Source organism: Chlorocebus sabaeus, chromosome 24 (assembly GCF_047675955.1).
Source record: "Chlorocebus sabaeus isolate Y175 chromosome 24, mChlSab1.0.hap1, whole genome shotgun sequence".
NCBI classification, from domain to species: domain Eukaryota; kingdom Metazoa; phylum Chordata; class Mammalia; order Primates; family Cercopithecidae; genus Chlorocebus; species Chlorocebus sabaeus.
In genome coordinates, this window is record NC_132927.1 from 71,110,486 (window position 1) to 71,121,243 (window position 10,758).

General features: G+C 42.6%; 1 pseudogene; it reads right to left on the reverse strand.

Annotated features, from left to right (window-relative positions):
- Positions 1 to 8,195: 8,195 nt before the first annotated feature.
- LOC119619079 (large ribosomal subunit protein eL15-like) lies at positions 8,196 to 8,886 on the reverse strand (annotated as a pseudogene).
- Between the last annotated feature and the right edge of the window lie 1,872 nt (positions 8,887 to 10,758).

Below are 10,758 nucleotides of genomic sequence, written 5' to 3' on the forward strand. Positions count from 1 at the left end.
ATTTTTTGAGACAGAGTTTCGCTCTTTAGTAGAGACAGGGTTTCACCATGTTAGCCAGGATGGTCTCCATCTTCTGACCTCGTGATCCACCCACCTCGGCCTCACAAAGTGCTGGGATTACAGGTGTAATCCACTGCGCCCAGCCTTTACCCATTTTTAATTGAGTTATTTTTAATTGGGAAAGCAAAGAAGGAATGGAGGAAGGAAGGAAGGAAGGAAGGAAGGAAGGAAGGAAGGAAGGAAGGAAGGAAGGAAGGAAGGAAGGAATCTGTCCATACAAACACTTATACCTGAATTTTTTTTTTTTTTTTTTTTAATAGATCTCACTCTGTTACCCAGGCTGGAGTGCAGTGGCACGATCTTGGCTCACTGCAACCTCGCCTCCTTGCCTCCCAGGTTCAAGCAATTCTCATATCTCAGCTTCCCGGGTAGCGGGGATTATGGGGGTGCACTATCACACCCGGCTAATTTTTGCATTTTTTGTAGAGACAGGGTTTTGCCATGTTGCACAGGTTGATCTTGAACTCCTGGTCTGAAGTGATCTGCCTACTTCGGCCTCCCTCAGTGCTGGGATTATAGGCCTGAGCTATCCTGCCCAGCCTAAATGTTTTTATTTATCTTGGGTAATCTTTTCCGGTAACCTAGAAGTGGAATTGCTGATCATCTGTTAAGAGTATGTTTAACTTTGTGAGAAACTGCCAAAAATTATTTCCAGCGTGATCATACCATCTTGCATTGCCCTGCATAATATATAATGCATGTTCTTTTCCCTTTATATACCAGTTTTCAAACTAATAAGCTGGTTCTTTTTTTTTTTTTTTTTTTTTTTCTTGAGACGGAGTTTCACTCTTGTTGCCCAGGCTGGAGTACAATGGCGCCATCTCGGCTCACTGCAACCTCCGCCTCCTGGGTTCAAGTGATTCTCCTGCCTCAGCCTCCTGAGCAGTTGGGATTACAGGCATGTGCTACCACACCCAGCTAATTTTTGTATTTTTAGTAGAGATGAGGTTTCACCATATTGGTCAGGCTAGTCTCGAACTCTTGACCTCAGGTGATCTGCCCGCCTTGGCCTCCCAAAGTGCTGGGATTACAGGCGTGAGCCACCGTGCCCGGCCACTGATTCTTAATATACTCCAAGAATGACCCGCTATGTTCTTTTCTTTTTCCCCCAATTATCATGAATTCACATATTTAAATGTATTTTATGGGCAAGGCATAGTGGCTCATGCCTGTAATCCTAGCACTTTGGGAGGCCAAGGTGGGAGGATCACTTGAACCCAGGAGTTCACAACCAGCCTGGGTAACATAGAGAGACCCTGTCTCTACTAAAAATTTAAAAAATTAGCCAGGCATGGTAGCATGTGCCTGTGGTCCCATCTAGGGAGGCTGAGGTGGGTGGATCATTTGAGCCTGGTACGTTAAGGAGCCAGGAGTTTGAAGCTGTAGTGAGATATATTCACTGCAACCTCCGCCTCCCAGGTTCAAGCGATTCTCCTGCCTCAGCCTCCCGAGTAGCTCACAATAAGGTTCTTTCCCCTGATCCAGGATGCAAACTGGGGTCTCATATTGTGTTTTGTTGTTACGCGTCCTTAGTCTCCTATAATCTGGAACAATTTCTCAGTCTTCCTTCACTTCTTATAATACTGGCATTTTTGAAGATTACAGAACACCTGTTTTATATAGTACCCCACCATCTGGATGTGTCTGATTACTTCTTCATTATTAGATTCAGGCTTAAAAAGTTTTGCAAATATGAGACCTAAATGATGCTTTTGGCTCCCACTGCACCCTGTAACGGGGCTCACGGTGTCAGTGGTCCCATCCTGGTGGGGGTAACTGTAATCACTGACTGAGGTAGTGTCTATCAGATTTTCTCCCTTTGAATTACTAGGAATCGTTTGGTCTCCTTTTGTAATTCATCACTAATCCCTAGCTCAAGTAATAAGCAATCCATAGCTCAAAAATAAGATATTTATTTATTTTTTTTATATTAAACTTTTGCAATCTGGGGCATGTGCTACCTGGCGAGCACACTTTGATTTGTAGCAGCCATGCTTCAAATCCTCAGGAGTCACCTGTGGCTGGTCGCCACCATGTAAGACATTTGTCACAGCATTAGACCATGAAACAAGACAGTGTGGGGGTTCAAATCACAGCCCCATTACTTGTTAGCTTTATTAACTTTGGGTAAATCATGGGACCTCTTTAAGCCTTAATGCTTCCTAAACTGTAACATGGGATTTGACAAGGGAACCTATTTATCTCTTAGAGTTGTTTAGAAGAGAAAAGGTAATAATCTGTGTAAAGTGCTTTATGGAGTGTTTGTTGATTCATCCACTCAACAGGGAGGGCTTGCCACACTCTGGGTGGAGCCCAGCAGGGAACGAGCCCTCGACTCCAGCATTCTATTTATACTGAGCAAACTACTGATCATGTATAAAGTAAGACAAGTGCTGACAGTGCCATGCTTGTGATAAACGCATTGAAGATGCCAAGGCCAGAGTGCTGCCTCAAGCCTATAATCCCAGCACTTTGGGAAGCCCAGACAGGATCTTGTGAGCCCAGGAGTTCAAGATTGGCTTGGACAACAAAATGAGACCCCATCTCTACAAAGGATCAAAAACTTAGCGGGGCATGGTGGTGTATGTGTGTGGTCCCAGCTACACAGGAGGCTGAGGCAAAAGGATCACTTGAGCCTGGGAGATGGAGGCTGCAGTGAACTGTGTTCACACCATTGCACTCCAGCCTGGGTGACAGAGTGAGACTCTGTTTCAAAAAAAGAAAAAAAAATTAAAGTTGATGAGAAGGGATCTGCATTATCTGTAACATCACGTGAAATTTGTGATGACTCCCAGCTCCACGGTGGACCATCCTCTGAGTGCTCCAAGGAAAACAACTGGGGGCTTGATTATTCAGGTTGTTCATTCCATAAGTATTTGTTGTGGATGAGTCGTCATGCCGGGAACTGGGAGAGGAAATAGCAATTCACTGAGACCAGGGCAAAGGAGCTTAAAGGTGAACTAGGCAAGGAGCCTGGAGATGTGGGAGATGGGGAGTGGGCAATGAGAGACAGTCAAGATGGAGAGGCAGAGAAAACAAGACAAAGCCCACAGTGAGGCAGAAGGATGACAATACAATACGTCGAGACCCTCATTCAGACCAAGGGACTGAGAAGGTAGAAGAAGTAGCTCCCGACTCCAGTGCCTGGACATTCAGTGGCATCTTTTGCAAGTAAGAGGAAGTAGAAGCCGATGGCATTCTGAGAGAAAAGAACTGCTTGCACAAAGATGAAATATTGGAAAGGGGCAGGACTTTGGGGACTGGGCAAGGCTGAAAGCAGAGGTGGAATTGGAGGAAGGAGAAGGAGGGTTGGAGGCAGGGGGTGGGCACATGGTGCAGGGCCCAGTAAAGGTATTAAGGACATTTGGACTTTTATCCAACAGCATTAGAAAGGGGTTAAGTGGTTCTACTCCCGAGGAACAGGAAGCAGGCCCTTGAGCGGAGGTGGGCGTCTGTCAGGGAAGATAGCAGAGGGATGGTCAAAGAGGAGGGGTCCAGGCTCCCCTCAACTTGCCCTAGGTCTCAACTGGGGAGCGGAAGGGCCAGAACTACATTCCTGGAAACTTGGACCTGTGGAGAGGTGGGCTTGGCCCGCAGCCTGAACTGAAGAGATAACCCAGGCCCCAATTGCTTGACAATGGAGTTAGGGAGGAGGGTCGTCTTGGGTGGGTTCCTCCTGAGAGGCTTAACAAATTTCCTCTGACAAATCTATCTCAATCCATCCTTATCTCAAGGCCTTTACACGTGTCCTTTCTCCTTGAGCTAAGCTCAACCCTCAGTTTGCACAGCTGCCCTTTTCTGTGCAATCAGGTCCTAGTCAAAACCACCGACAGAAGGCCTTTTTCTGACCACAGCTCCTGGTGGTGTCATCTCCTCATCCTCCTCTTTCTTTACCACCCTGACCTGTTGTCTTCTTTCCCTCTGTTTTAGGATACTGTTTTAGGAGATCTGGCAGACATTCAAAGATACTTGTGTCTGACTGACTACATGGATGATGAATGGACAAATGAATGAAGAATGAATAAACACATTTGGTGACTTTCCTTTTTTCTTCTTCTTCTTTGAGACAGAGTTTCCCTCTTGTCGCCCAGGTAAGAGTGCAATGGCGCTATCTTGGTTCACTGCAAACTCTGCCTTCTGGGCTCAAGCAATTCTTCTGCCTCAGCCTCCCAAGTAGCTGGGATTACAGGCGTGGGCCACCACACTTGGCTAATTTTGTGTTTTTAGTAGAGACGAGGTTTCACTATGCTGGTCAGGCTGGTCTCAAACTCCTGACCTCAAGTGATCCACTCACCTCAGCCTCCCAAAGTGCTGGGATTAGAGGTGTGAGTCACCGTGCCTGGCCCAGTGACTGTTTCAATGCGAGTGAAAGAAGTGGCCTATAATCTGAATCTAGGGAAGAAATTTTTTGGTGTAGTCCTCCTATTTGAGAAATATACCAGAGCTGGACTTGGTCTTGGTGACTGACTATGGAGTTGTGCATGGAGGTGAGAGATAAGGAGACTGACTCCAAAACGGGAATGGTGAATGGGCCACCCAGGAGCCACATCCAGTCTATGCAGATGGTTGGTTAGGACTGCACCATGTTTCAAAAACTTCTTTGAATTGGTTAACAATATTTAAAAATCTCTAAAGACTTCAAATAACAAATTTTGATTTTATTTTTATTTTTATTATTTATTTATTTATTTATTTATTTTTTGAGACAGAGTCTCCAAAAAAGGCTGGAGTACAATGGCAGGATCTTGGCTCATTGCAACCTCTGCCTCCCAATTTCAAGCAATTCTCATGCCTTAGCCTCCTGAGTAGCTGCAATTACAGGTGCACACCACCACACCTGGCTAATTTTTTGTATTTTAATAGGAAGAGGGTTTCACTATGTTGCCCAGGCTGGTCTCGAACTCCTAAACTAAGGCAATCCACCTGTCTTGGTCTCCCAAAGTGCTAGGACTACAGGCGTCAGCCACTGTGCCCAGCCCAAATTTGGATATCCATTTTCACTTAACTAAAAGATCTGACAACATCAGACCTGTATTTTTACAGGGAAAACATTGGTTGGGGCCAGGCATGGCGGCTCATGACTATAATCTCAGCACTATGGGAAGCCAAGATGGAGGATCTCTTGAGTCCAGGAATTCAAGACCAGCCTGGGCAACACAGCAAGACCACGTCTCTACAAAAAAATAAAAAAATTAGCATAACAATGTCTGCTTATAGTCCCAGCTACTCAGGAGACTGAAGTGAACTTGAACTCGGGAGTTCAAGGCTGCAGTGAGCAATGATCACATCACTGCTGTCCAGCCTGGGTGACAGAGTGAGCCCCTGTCTCCAAAAACAAAACAAAACAAAAGTCAGTTAGAGCTGAGTAGCATTTGCTCCCATTGAGTCCCACTTTGACCTTCAGGTTGGACTCTCCCGGCCCACTTCCTCATTCCCATCCACTTCCACAGGACTGGCCCCGCCAGTCTTGAGTTTGCTTCTCTTGCTCTAATGCTCTAACTAATCATTCAAAGCAGTGGTTCCCAACTCTTTTAAGTATGAGAGCCCCTTTGTAAAATAACTTTCTCTCTGTAAATATGAAACTAATATTTACAGAGGCATGCTCACAGCAGGAACTCAAGAAACACAGAAAAGTAACAGACAGAAGACAGGATCACCCACACGCCCAACGTCTAGAGCTAAGCACTGTTTGCGTTTAGTGGATATGGGGGCACCTGAAATTTTTATGGTTCTCACACATTCGTAGTTTTGTATATGGTAAATATAGACTGACCAAAATAAGACGTCATAGAAACTACAATGATTTCAGAAACACTTGACGGAATGGGTATTTCCCTTGGTACATCAACACCGATGGCCATTTGAAAAATAGCCATACATGTACAGAGATAATCATTACAGACGCACTGCATGGGACTCCTTGGTGCTCACATGGAGGTTCAAAAGCTCGTCTCATATTTGTGGGCCTGGAACCTCTACTTTAGGGAAGTAGAGCAATGATCACAAAGTGTGCCACTTCAGCTACATGGTACTATAGATACTCTCCGGAGTTCTTATCACAACTAGGTCCTGTAGAAATTACAGAAAACATGTATTTTACTGCATTGATGGGCTTATTAGAAATAAGGAAAGTTTTGAGGGCCGTGATAAATAAATAAATGTATGCCAGAGGGCTGAAGCCAAAGCAAGGAATGATAATAAACAAGTACATTGAATAATGAGATAGGATTGTCCTGAGTATGAAGATCTAAATCAGCACCATCTATAGAAAACTAACTTTTGGTCAGGCGTGGTGGCTCACGCCTGTGATCTCAGCACTTTGGGAAACCAAGGTGGGTGGATCACTTGAGGTCAGGAGTTCAAGACCAGCCTGGGCAACATGGTGAAACCCCGTCTCTACTAAAAATACAAAACTTAGCCAGGCATGGTGGCTACACCTGTAGTCCCAGCTACTTGGGAGGCTGAGGCAGGAGAATTGCTTGAACTAGGAGGCAGAGGCTGCAGTGAGTTGAGATTGTACCACTGTACTCCAGCCTGGGTGACAGAGCAAGACCCTATCTCAAAAAAAAAAAAAAAAAAAGAAAACTAACTTTCAGGCTCTTATCAAATTAGGAGAGCTGAACCTGAGACATCTGTATTGAGCTCTAGATTCTCTAAAAACAAGCAAGCAATAAAAATAAATAAATAAATAAAAATTTTTAAAAAACATAGAAAAAGCACAAAATAAAATGATATAGACAAAATCCAATTTTTTTTTTTTAGTTTAATAGACATTTGTGCCTTTAGTCGAACAACCTCTACACAATCAAAATGTATGACTTAAGATCTTTTCTTTTTTTGAGAAGGAATTTAGGTCTCAAGAACTTTTAGGAACTTGCTATGAGTACTTCCTGGAAATCAATTAGCTGATCCTTTTGAAACCCCTAGAGAAGATAGGAGAAAATTGGTTCAGAGAAATGAGCATTTAAATTAAGTCAGCAAAGTCAGAATTTAGAATTGGGCAATTCCTTGTCTACGTTTCCTTTGCACTCAAATTCACCCTGGAGAACAGTAGCCTAGTCTCCTGGAAGACGTGATGCAAACAGAAATGCAATGTGGTGCTATCCTTACAGTGAATGTTGGCGTGGAAGTGATGGCCCAACTTTGTGGAATGGTAAGGATTTTTAGGATGCTTTGGCCGGGAACAAGAGAAACAACTACAGAAAACACATGTGGTTGGAATCCATGCACTTGTATGACTTTTTCTTTTTGTAGCCTATGAGAGTGGACAGAGTGGGTAACCCAAGATATTTTTAAGACTGACTGGACTAAGAATGAGGTACTTATAGCCAACAGCTTTCCCACTAATGTGACTGTAAGTATTCATAATGTTCACAAATTAGTGTTTTAATTAAGTATTTTAGGGTTGACTTCTGAACTCACACTTGAAAGGTATTTATCTAATGGCCACCGGCTCACCAGCTTCCCATTGATTGCTAGCTTACCAACCTTAAGACTAGTAATTTTATATCACATTCAGTTTCAAAACACACCAGTGTTAAAACCGCGACCACTAACCATTGAATGCCATGAAGCGATGGCACTGACCCAGGAGCTTTCACCTTTTATGTGAACTTAAAATGGTACTGTGGAGACTGAGGCAGTTTTCTTCAGGTTAACCCAGATTTGTGCCCATAATTTTCTAAATATAATCATGCCATAGTTAAGATGTCCTCCTCCCACCCTGCAATTTCTAAAGCAAAGCCCAATTAAAAAAATCCGTGCTTGCCAAGCTAGACCCGCCCCCCCCCCCCCCCCCCCCCGGTCACTGGAAAGTAAGGCAGCAGAGCATTGCCATCACCCCATAAAGCCGCAGGTTTCATCACATGCACCAGACAAATCTACAGACCTAGTTTCAGTACTTTTCTTTTAAAGAATTTAGTTTAAACCTATTATACCACACAGTATGTTTTATGCACTGACATATAACTCCCTAATAAGATAAAGCAAAGACAAAAAAATTCGTCTTATTAGAAACAAGATACACCATCACTTACTGTTTTCAAACATTATTATACTTTAACTTCCTTGACAAAGCATTCAGGAAACAATCTGCAGATCAGTTTTAACAGAAAAATAACACCTGTAAGTAGACATGACTGTCCTAAATTGTTTATTAGGTATGAATTTTACAAACTTTACTTATATTAGCAGTAATGGTGGAGCTGGAGAGGATTGCGCCTTCTCCAAGCTGCCCAGCGAGAACCACCAATAGTGTGGTGGAACTTATGGCCCTCTTTCGGCCTGCAGATGTCAGTCCACACATATCCCTGTGCTTGGGGACTGGTTTGGTGATCCACTGGGTGTCAGGATTTCTTCTGATAGCTTTATGGAATGGATGGATGAGGATAACCTCAAAAAATTTGTATGCAGAATCTTCACCAACCCAGTAAGAATTCAGGACTCTTAAAGAGCCCCACAGTGGCGTCCAACTTGCTCCTCTGCAATGGACTGAAGGCTTCGAGCAAACTTTAGCTGGTTAACACCATGACGGACAGGCTTGCCATAAGTTGCACCCTTAGGAACTGGGCATTTTCGGTCACCACAGCAAACAAGAATCCTACATATAATGTAACCTTGTTTGGCCTTGTAGCCCAGTCGGTGCGCTTTATCAGGGCAGAGAGGGCAGGGAGCCCTGTGCAGGGCAGAGAGCTGGTGGTACTGCCAGCAGCGGACCCTCAGAAGAAAGCACATGACATCAGACTGCTTCTTTCTTCATAGCTCCTGGATGTACTTGTATGCACCCATCTTGGCTTACCTGATGGCTGCCTCCAGACGGAAAGGAAAGACCTGTGCTACCCCAAAGTTCAAATATTTTAATAATCACAATAAATGTAAGTGGACCAAATCTACCAGTAAAAGACTAAGATTGTCGTGTTATATTTTTTTCTAAATTTAGCCATATATTAATTATAAGAAACATAGATGAAACTAAGAAAATAGAAAGTTTATAAGCAAAAGTAGAATAAGAGATACATACACCAGAAAAATAATAATAAACATCAAACAAAATAAGTTTTAAGAACAATGCATTATTAAAGGTAAAGAGGGTCAATATACAGTGATAAGAAGTTTAATTCACCAGTAAGATACAACAGTTATAAATTTGCATCCATTTTTATAAAATCTAAAAAATATAAACCAGAAATTGAAAATGACTACAAGAAGTAGTTCAATCTGCCACAATAGTAGGAGATTTCAATGCACCTTAATTAATTATTGGTAGGTCAAAAAGACAAAATTTTAAAGACACAGAAGATTTCAATTTAAAATGGACAGGCATGACTTGATGAACATAATCCCCCAACAGTTAGATTATGCTCATTCTTCTCAAGCACATGTGGAATGTTAACCTGTGTTTTAAGATTTCTTACCATTTCAAAAAATTGATTTCTAACTTAGTTGCATTGTGGTTAGACAATATGATTGAAAAGTATACACTTTATTAGGCTACAAAATGTGTCATTATATTTAAAACAATCAGTATCATACAGATATCCTGTGGTCTCTGATCACAACAGAATTTAAAAAGTAGATGTAGATAATACAAAGACACATTTTAGTAATTTTTTTTTTTTGAGAGTCTTGCTCTGTCACCCAGGCTAGAGTGCAGTGGTATGATCTCAGCTCACTGCAGCCTCCTCCTCCAGGGTTCAAGCGATTCTCCTGCCTCAGCCTCCCGAGTAGCTGGGATTACAGGCGCCCACCACCACAGCTGGCTAATTTTTGTGTTTTCAGTAGAGATGGGGTTTTGCCATGTTGGCCAGGCTGGTATCGAACTCCTGACCTCAGGTGATAAGTCCACCTTGTCCTCCCAAAGTGCTGGGATTATAGGAATTGGCCACTGCACCCGGCCAAATTTTAGTAATTTTCTATGTCTGGAAATTTAAAAGCACACTTCAAAATAACACCGGAATGAAATAAAAAATAGTAATGTAAATTGAAAAATAATTAGAATTGAATGCTACTGAAAATATTACATGTTAAAAATTCCGTTATGAAGCAAAAATAGTCTGTTGAAAGGGAATACATAGACTTAAGTATTGTTACAGAATAAAGAGGCTGGGTGTAGTGACTCATACCTATAAAATCAACACTTTGGGAGGCCGAGGTGGGAGGGTCACCTAAGTCTGGGAGTTTCAGACCAGCCTGAGCAACATAACGAGATCCTGTCTCTATTTAAAAATAAAATAGGCTGGAAACGGTGGCTTATGTCTGTAGTCCTAGCACTTTGAGAGGCTGAGGCGGGCAGATCACTTGAACTTAGGAGTTTGAAACCAGCCTCTGCGACATGGCAAAATCCCATCTCTACATAAAACACAAAAATTAGCCAGTATGGTGGTGTGTGCCTGTAATCCTAGCTACTCAGGAGGGTGAGGCAGAAGAATTGCTTGAGCTCTGGAAGTGGAGGTTGCAGGGAGCTGAGATCACACCACTGCACCCCAGCCTGGGCAACAGAGCAATATCCTGTCTCAAAAATACATAAATAAATAAAATACTTTTTTTAAAAAAAAAGAAAATATACCCCTAAAAACGTAGAAGGAAAGAGACAAAGATAAGAACAGAAATCACTGAAATAGGAAAAAAAAGATACAATAGAGCAGGTCAATAAGGCTAAATATTGGTTCTTCGAATAAAATAATAAAATAGTCAAGTTTC